The sequence below is a fragment of the Rhinolophus sinicus genome, chromosome 2 (assembly GCF_057876585.1).
Source record: "Rhinolophus sinicus isolate RSI-liver-muscle chromosome 2, RSI-T2T, whole genome shotgun sequence".
NCBI classification, from domain to species: domain Eukaryota; kingdom Metazoa; phylum Chordata; class Mammalia; order Chiroptera; family Rhinolophidae; genus Rhinolophus; species Rhinolophus sinicus.
The window spans coordinates 111,967,501-111,977,500 of NC_142502.1; positions in this window are offsets into that span (position 1 = coordinate 111,967,501).

Below are 10,000 nucleotides of genomic sequence, written 5' to 3' on the forward strand. Positions count from 1 at the left end.
TTAACTCTACCCTAACCCTTAACGGATACATAACCCTAACCAAACCCTACTAACGCAAACTTAAACATAAATCCTAAAACTAAACCTAACCATAACCCTAACCGTAATGCTAACCTAACCCTAACCCTCTAATGCTAACCTAACCCTAGCCTAACCCTAATCCTAACCCGTAACCTAACCCTAACCCTAACCTAACCGTAATCCTAAAGCTAACCCTAAACCTACCACTGACCCTAACCCTAATCCTAACCCTAATCCTAACCCTAACACTAACCCTACCCATAAACCTAACCCTAACCCTAACCCTAACCCTAAACCTTAGCCCTAACCCTAACCCTAACCCTACCCCTAACCATAACCCTGACGCAAACCTTACCCTAACCCTAACCCTAACCTAACCCTAACCCTAACCCTAACCCCAACCCAAACCCTAACGTAAACCTAACACTAACCCTAACCTTAATCCTAACCCTAACACAAACCTAACCCTAACACTACTCCTAAACCTAACCCTAACCCTAACCCTAAAACCCTAACGCTAACCCTAACCCTAACCCACAACCCTAGCCCTATCCCTAACCCTAACCCTAACCGTAACCCTAACCCTAACGCAAGCCTAACCCTAACCCTAACCTTAAACCTAATCCAAAACCCTAGCCCTAACCCTAACGCTACCCTAATCCAAACCCTAACACTAACGCAAACCTAACACTAATCCTAAACCTAAACCTAACACTAACCCTAATCCTAAACCTAACCCTAAACCTAACCTTGACCCTAACCCTAACCTTAACGCAAACCTAACCCTAAACTGAACGTTAACCATAAAACCCTAACGCTAACCTTTACCCTAAACCTAACCCTAACCATAAACCCTGGCCCTATCCCTAACACAAACCCTAACCGTAACCCTAACCCTAACGCAAACCTAAACCTAACCCTAACCCTAAACCTAAGCCTAAACCTACCCCTAACCCTTACCCTAAACCTAACGCAAACCTAACCCTAACCCTAACCCTAACCCTAACCCTAACCCTAACGCAACCCTAAAACTAACCCTAACCCTAAACATAACAATAACCCTAAACCTAACGCAAACCTAACCTAACCCTAACCCTAACCCTAACCCTAACCCTAACGCAAATGTACCCTAACCCTAACCCTATACCTAACGCATACATAAACCTAAACTTAACACTAACCCTAACTCTTACCCTAACCCTAAACCTAAACCTAACCATAACCCCAAACCTAACCCTAACCCTAACGTAAACCTAACCCTATCCCTAACCCTAACCATAACCCTAACCCTATCCCTAACGCAAACATTACCCTAAACCTAACCCTAACCATAACCCTAACGCATACCTAAACCTAACCCTAACCCTAACCCTAATGCAAACCTAACCGTAACGCTAACCCTAACCCTAACGCAAACCTAAACCTAAACCTAACCCTAACCCTAAACCTAACCCTAACTCTAACCCTAATATTAACGCAAACCTAACCGGAAACTTAAAGCTAACCATAATACCCTGACGCTAACCCTAACACTAACCCTAACCCTGAACCCTAGCCCTATCCCTAAACATAACCCTAACTGTAACCCTAATCCTAACGCAAACCTAACCCTAACCCTAACCCTAAACCTAACCCTAAACCTAACCCTAACCCTAACCCTAACCCAAACCCTAACGCAAACCTAATCCTAACCCTATCCCTAACCCTATCCTAACGCAAACCTAACCCTAACCCTAATCCTAACCCTAAACCTAACCCTAAACCTAACCCTACGCAAACCTAACCCTAACTCTAACCCTAAACCAAACCCTAACTCCAACCCTAACCCTAAAGCAAACCGAACCATAACCCTAACCCTAACCATAACCCTAACGCATACCTAATCATAACCCTACCCTTAACCCTAACCTTAACCATAACCCTAACCCTAACCCTGATGCAAAACTAACCCTAACCCTAACCTAACCCTAACCTTAACCCTAACACTAACCCTAACCCTAACGTAAAACTAACCTTAAACCTATACCTAATCCCAACCCTAACGCAAACCTAACTTTAACCCTAATCCTAAACCTAACCCTAACCCTAACCCTAACCCTAACGCTAACCCTAACCTTAACGCAAACCTAACCCTAAACTTAACGTTAACCAAAAAACCCTAACGATAACATTAACCCTAAAACTAACCATAACCCTAAACCCGGGCCCTATCCCTAACACAAACCCTAACCGTAACCCTAAACCTAACTCAAAACTAACCTTAACCCTAACCCTAAACCTAAGCCTAAACCTAACCCTAACCCTTACTCTAATCCTAACGCAAACCTAACCCTAATCCTAACCCTAACCCTAACCCTAACGCTAACCTAACCCTAACCCTAACCCTAAACCTAACCCGAACCGTAAACCTAACGCAAATCTAACCCTAACCCTAACCCTAACCCTAACCATAATGCAAACCTAACCCTAACCCTAACCTTAATCGTAAACCCTAACCCTAACCCTAAACCTAACCTAACACTAACCCTAACCCTAACCCTAACCTAAGCCTAACTCTTACCCTAACCCTAACCCTAAACCTAACCATAACCCTAATCTTAACGCAAACCCAACACTAACCCTAACCCTACCCTAACCGTAACCCTAACCCTAACGCTAACCCTAACCCTAACGCAAACCTAACCCTAAACCTAACCCTAATCCTAAACTTATCCCTAACCCTAACCCTAAACATAACCGTAACCCTAACACTAACCTTAACGCAAACCTAACCCTAAACTTAACGTTAACCATGAAACCCTGCCGGTAACCTTTATCCTAACCATAAACCTAACCCTAAACCTAACCCTAACCCTAACCATAACCCTAACGCTAAAACCCTAAACCTAACCCTAACCTAACCCTAACCCTAACCCTAACCCTAACCTAAGCCTAACTCTTACCCTAACCCCAAACCTAAACCTAACCCTAACCCCAACCCTAACCCTAATCCTAACGCAACCCTAACCCTAACCCTAACCCTAACCCTAACCCTATCCCTAACGCAACCATAACCCTAAACGTAACCCTAACCCTAACCTTAACGAATACCTAACCCTAAACCTAACCCTAATCCTAATGCAAACCTAACCGTAACGCTAACCCTAACCCTAACCCTAACGCAAACCTAAACCTAACCATAACCCTAACCCTAACCCGAAACTTAACGCTAACCATAAAACCCTAATGCTAACCCTAACACTAAACCTAACCCTAACCCTAAACCCTAGACCTATCCCTAACCCTAACCCTAACCGTAACCCTAACCCTAACGCAAGCCTAACCCTAATCCTAACCCTAACCCTAATTCTAAACCCTAGCCCTAACCCTAACCGTAACCCTAATCCAAATCCTAATCCTAACGCAAACCTAACACTAACCCTAAACCTAAACCTAACCCTAACCCTGACCCTAACCCTACCCCAAACGCAAACCTAACTCTAACCCTATCCCTAAAGCTAACCGTAACCTTAAATCTAACCTTAACCATAACCCTAACGCAAACCTAACCATAACCCTAACTCTAACTTTAACCCTTACCATAAACCCTATCCCTAACCCTAACCCTAACCCTAACACTTACCCTAATGCAAACCTAACAGTAACCCTAACCCTAACCCTAACCCTAACCCTAACGCAATCCTAACACTAACCCTAAACCTAAACCTAAACGTAACGCAAACCTAACCCTAAATCCTAACCTAACCCTAAACCTAACCCTAACCCTATCGTTAATATAAGCCTAACCCTAACTCTTAACCCTAACCCTAACCCTAAACCTAACGATAACCATAACGCAAAATTAACCATAACTCTAACCCTAACCCTAACCCTAAACCTAACCCTAAACCTAACGCTAACCCTAACCATAACCCTAATGAAAACCCTACCCTAACCCTAATCCTAACCCTAACCCTAAACGTGACGCAAACCTAAGCCTAACACTAACCCTAACCCTAACCCTAACTCTAACCCTAACGCTAAACCTAACCCTAACTATAAAACCCTAATGATAACACTAACGCGAACTCTAACCATAACCCTAAACCCTTAGCCCTAACCCTAAACCTAACCATAACTCTAACCCTAACGCAAACATAACCCTAACCCTAACACTAACCCTAACCTAAGCCAAACTCTAAGCCTAATCCTAACCCTAAACCTAACCCTAACCCTAACCCTAACGCAAACCTATCCCTAACCATAACCCTAACTCTAACGAATCCCTAACGCAGCACAAAACCTAAACCTAACCCCAACACTAACCCTAACCCTAACGCAAACCTAACCCTAACCCAAAACGTAACCCTAACCCTAACGCAAACCTAACCCTAACCCTAACACTAAACCTAACCCAAACCCTAACACTAAGGCAAACCTAACAATAACCCTAACCCTAACCCTAACCTTAAACCTAACCTTAACCCTATCCCTAACGAAAACCTAACCCTAACCCTAACACTAACCCTACCCTAACGCAAACCTAACCCTAACCCTAACCCTAACCCTAAACCTATCGCAAACCTAACCCTAACCCTAACCCTAACATTAACGCAAACCTAACCCTAACCCTAACAATAACCCAAACCCTAACCCTAACCCTAAACAAACGTAACCCTACCGTAACCCTAACCCTAAACCTAACCCAAAGCCTAACCCTATCGCAAACCTAACCCTAAGCCTAACCCTAACTCTAACCCTAACCCTAACCCTAACCTAACCCTAACCCTAACCCTAACACTAACCTTAATCGTAAACTTAACCTTTTCCCTAAACCTAAACTAACACTAACCTTAACCCTAACCCTAACCCTAACCCTAACCCTAACCCTAACCCTAACCCTAACCCTAACCCTAACCTAACCCTAACCCTAACCCTAACCCTAACCCTAACCCTAACCCTAACCCTAACCCTAACCCTAACCCTAACCCTAACCCTAACCGTAACCTAAGCCTAACTCTTACCCTAACCATAACCCTAAACCTAACCATACCCTAACCTTAACGCAAACCCAACACTAAACCTAACCCTAACCCTTACCGTAACGCTAACCCTATCGCTAACCCAAACCTTAACGCAAACCTAACCCTAAACTTAACGTTAACCATAAAATCCTAACGCTAACCTTAACCCTAACCATAACCCTAACCCTAAACCTAACCCTAACCCTAACCCCAAACCTAAACCTAACCCTAACCCCAACCCTAACCCTAATCCTAACCAAACCTAACCCTAACCCTAACCCTACCCTAAACCTAACACTATCCCTAACGGAAACACAACCTTAAACGGAACCCTAACCCTAACCTTAACGCATACCTAACCCTAACCATAACCCTAACCCTAATGCAAACCTAAACGTAACGCTAACCCTAACCCTAACCCTAACGCAAACCTAAACCTAACCCTAACCCTAACCCTAACCCTAACCCTAAACCTAACCCTAACACTAAGCCTACCTTAACGCAAACCTAACCCAAAACTTAACGCTAACCATAAAACCCTAATGCTAACCCTAACCCTAACACTAACCCTAACCCGAAACCCTAGCCCTATCTTTACCCTAACCCTAACCGTAACCCTAACCCTAACGCAAGCCTAACCCTATTCCTAACCCTAACCCTAATCCTAAACCCAAGCCCTAACCCTAACCCTAACCCTAATCCAAATCCTAACCCTAGCGCAAACCTAACACTAACCCTAAAACTAAACCTAACCCTAACCCTGACCCTAACCCTATCCCAAACGCAAACCTAACCCTAACCCTAAAGCTAACCCTAACCTTAAAACTAACCTTAACCATAACTCTAACACAAACCTAACCATAACCCTAACTCTAAATTTAACCCTTACCCTAAACCCTAGCCCTAACCCTAACCCTAATCCTTACATTAACCCTAATGCAAACCTAACCGTAACCCTAACCCTAACCCTAACCTAACCTTAAACCTAACCTTCACCTTAAGCCTAACGAAAACCTAACCCTAACCCTAACCCTAACCCTAACGCAATCCTAACACTAACCCTAAAACTAACCCTGAACGTAACGCAAACCTAACCCTAAATCCTAACCTAACCCTAATCCTAACCCTAACCCTATCGTTAACATAAGCGTAACCCTAACTCTTAACCCTAACCCTAACACTAACCCTAACGATAACCCTAATGCAAAACTAACCATAACCGAACTCTAACACTAACCCTAAACCTAACCCTAAACCTAACCCTAACGCAAACCTAACCCTAACCCTAACCCTAACCCTAACGCTAACCCTAACCCTAACCCTAACCCTAATGAAAATACTACCCTAACCCTAATCCTAACAATAACCCTAACCTTAACGCAAACCTAAGCCTAACCCTAACCCTACCCCTAACCCTAACCCTAACGCAAACCTAACCCTAAACCTAACCCTAACCCTAACCCTAACATTAACGCAAACCTAACCCTAACCCTAACAATAACCCAAACCCTAACCATAACCCTAAAGCAAACCTAACCCTAACCGTAATCCTAACCCTAAACCTAACCCAAAGCCTAACACTAACGCAAACCTAACCCTAACACTAAACCTAACCCTAACCCTAACGCTAACCTAACCCTAACCCTATCCCTAACCCTAACCCTAACCCTAACGCAAACCTAAACGTAACCCTAACCCTAAACCTAACCTTAAACCTAACCTTAACCCTAACTCTAACGCAAACCTATCCCTAACCTTAACCCAAACCCTAAAACTAACGCAAACCTATCCCTAACCCTTATCCCTAACCCTAACCCTAAACCTAACGCAAACCTAACCCTAAATCCTAACCCTAAACCTAACTTTAGCCATAACGCAAACCTAACCCGAAACCTAACCCTAACCCTAACCCTAACCCTAACGCAAACCCAACCCTAACCCTAACCCTAACCCTAACCCTAACCCTAACGCAAACCTAACCCTAACCCTAACCCTAACCCTAAACTTAACCCTAACCCTAACCCTAAGGCAAACCTAACCAAAACCTAACCCTAACCCTAAACGTAACCCAAACCCTAACCAAAACCCAACGCAAACCTAACAGTAAACCTAACCCTAACATTAAATCTAACCTTAACCGTAACCCTAATGAAAACGTACCCCTACACCTAACCGTAACCCTAATCCTAACCCTAAACCTAACCCTAAAGTTACCCCTACCCATAACCCTAAACCTAACACTAACCATAACACTAACCCTAAACAATAACTCTAACCCTAACCCTAACCCTAACCTAACCCTAATCCTAAGTCTAACCCTAAGCGTAACCATAAACCTAACCCTAAACCAAACCTTAACATTGACCGAAACCTAACCCTAAACCTAACCCTACCTCTAATCCTAACATTAATCCTAACCCTAATTCTAACACTAAACCCTAACCCTAAACCTAACCCTAACTCTAATGAAAATCTAACCTAAACCTAACCCCAACCCTAACACAAACCTAACCCTAAGCATAACCCTAACCCTAACGGAAACCTAAACCTAAACCTAACCCTATACCTAACCCTATCCCTAACCCTAAGGCAAACATAACCCAAACCCTAAACCTAACCCTAACCCTAACACTAACCCTAACCCTAACTCTAACCCTAAATATAACCCTAACCCTAACCATAACCATAACGCATTACTAAACTTAATCCTAACCCTAACCCTAAACCTAACCCTAATCCTAACGCAAACCTAACGCTAACCCTAACCCTAACACTAACACTAACACAAACCTAACACTAACCCTAACTCTAACCCTAAACCTAATCCTAACCCAAACCCTAACGCAAACCTAACCCTAACTCTAACCCTAACCCTAAAACTAACGCCAACCTAACCCTAACCGTAACCCTAACCCTAAACCTAAACATATCCCTAACCCTAACCCTAACCCTAAACACTAGCCCTATCCCTAAACCTAACCCTAACCCTAACCCTAACCCTAAACCTAACGCAAACCTAACCCTAACCCTAACCCTAACTCTAACCCTAACGCTAATGCTAAACCTAACCGTAACCCAAAGCCTAACCCTAACGCAAGCCTAACCCTAAACGTAACACTAAACCTAACCCTAACCATAACCCTAACACATAACTAACCGTAACCCTAACCCTTACCTAAACTTAACCCTAACCCTAACGAATACCTAACCCTAACCTAACCCTAATCCTAGCCCTAACGCAAACCAAACCCTAACCCTAACCCTAACCCTAACCCTAACCCTAACTATAACGCAAACCTAACCCTAACCATAACCCTAACCCTAACCCTAACGCATACATAACACTAACCCTAACCCTAACGCAAACCTAACCCTAACCCTAACCCTAACCCTAACCCTAACCTAAACTTAATCCAAACCCTAACGCTAACCCTAATACTAACCCTAACCCTAACCCTAACCCTAACGCATACCTAACCCTACCCTTAACCCTAAATCTAACCCTAACGAAAACCTAACCCTAACCCTAACCCTAACGCTAACCCTAACCCTAAACCTAACCTAAAACTAACCGAAAAACTAACCCTAACACTATCCCTAACCCTAAATCTAACATTAACCCTGAACCCTAACCCTAACCCTATCCCTAACGCAAACCTAACCCTAACCCTAACACTAAACCTAACACAAACCTAACCCTAACCCTAACCCTAACCATAAACCTAAACCTAACCCTAACCCTAACGCAAACCTAACACGAACCATAACACTAACCCTAACGAAAACCTAACCCTAACCCTATACCTAACCCTAACCCGAAACCTAACCCTAACCCTAACCCTAACCTTAACGCAAACCTAACCCTAAACTTAACGTTAACAATAAAACCCTAACGCTAACCTTAACCATAACCCTAACCCTAAACATACACCCTAGCCTATCCGTAACCATAACCCGAACTGTAACCCTAACCCTAACGCAAACCTAACCCTAACCCTAACCCTAACCCTAACCATAACTCTAACGCTAATCTAAACCTAACCCTAACCTAAACAGTAAACCTAACATGAAAACTAACCAAAACCCTAAACCTAACCTAAACATTACCCTACCCCTAACCCTAATATTAACCCTAACTCAAATTTTTCTCTAACCCTAACAATAACCCTAACCCTAACCCTAAACCCTAGCCCTATCCCTAACCCTAACCCTAACCGTAACCCTAACCCTAACCCTAACCCTAACCCTAACCCTAACCTAACCCTAACCCTAACCCTAACCTTAACGCAAACCTAACCCTGAACCTATACCCTAACCCTAACCCTACCCTAACCTAACCCTAAACATATACCCTAACCCTAACTCTTCCCTAACATATCCGTAAAACTAACTCTAACCCTAACCTAAGCCTAACTCTTACACTAACACCTAACCCTAAACCTAACACTAATCCTAAATCTAACGCAAACCTAACCCTATCCCTAACCCTAACTCTAATCCTAACGCTAAACCTAAAGCTAATCCTAAATTTAAAACTAACCTTAACCCTACCCTATCGCAAACCTAACCCTAACCCTAACTCTAACTCTAACCCTAACGATAACCCTAACCCTAACCCTAACCCAAAGCCTAACCATAACGCAAACCTAACCCTAACCCTAAACCTAACCCTAAAGCAAACCTAACACTAAACCTAACCCTAAACCTAACCATAACCCTAACCCTATCGCAAACCTAACTGTAACCCTAACCCTAACCGTAACCTTAAAACTAAACTTAACCCTAACCCTAACGAAAACCTAACCCTAAACCTAACCCTAAACTGAACCCTAACCCTAACACTAACCCTAACGAAAACCTAACCCTAAACCTAACCCTAAACCTAACCCTAAACCTATACCCTAACCCTAACCCTACCCTAACCTAACCCTAACCCTAACCCTAACCCTAACCTAAGCCTAACACTTACACTAACA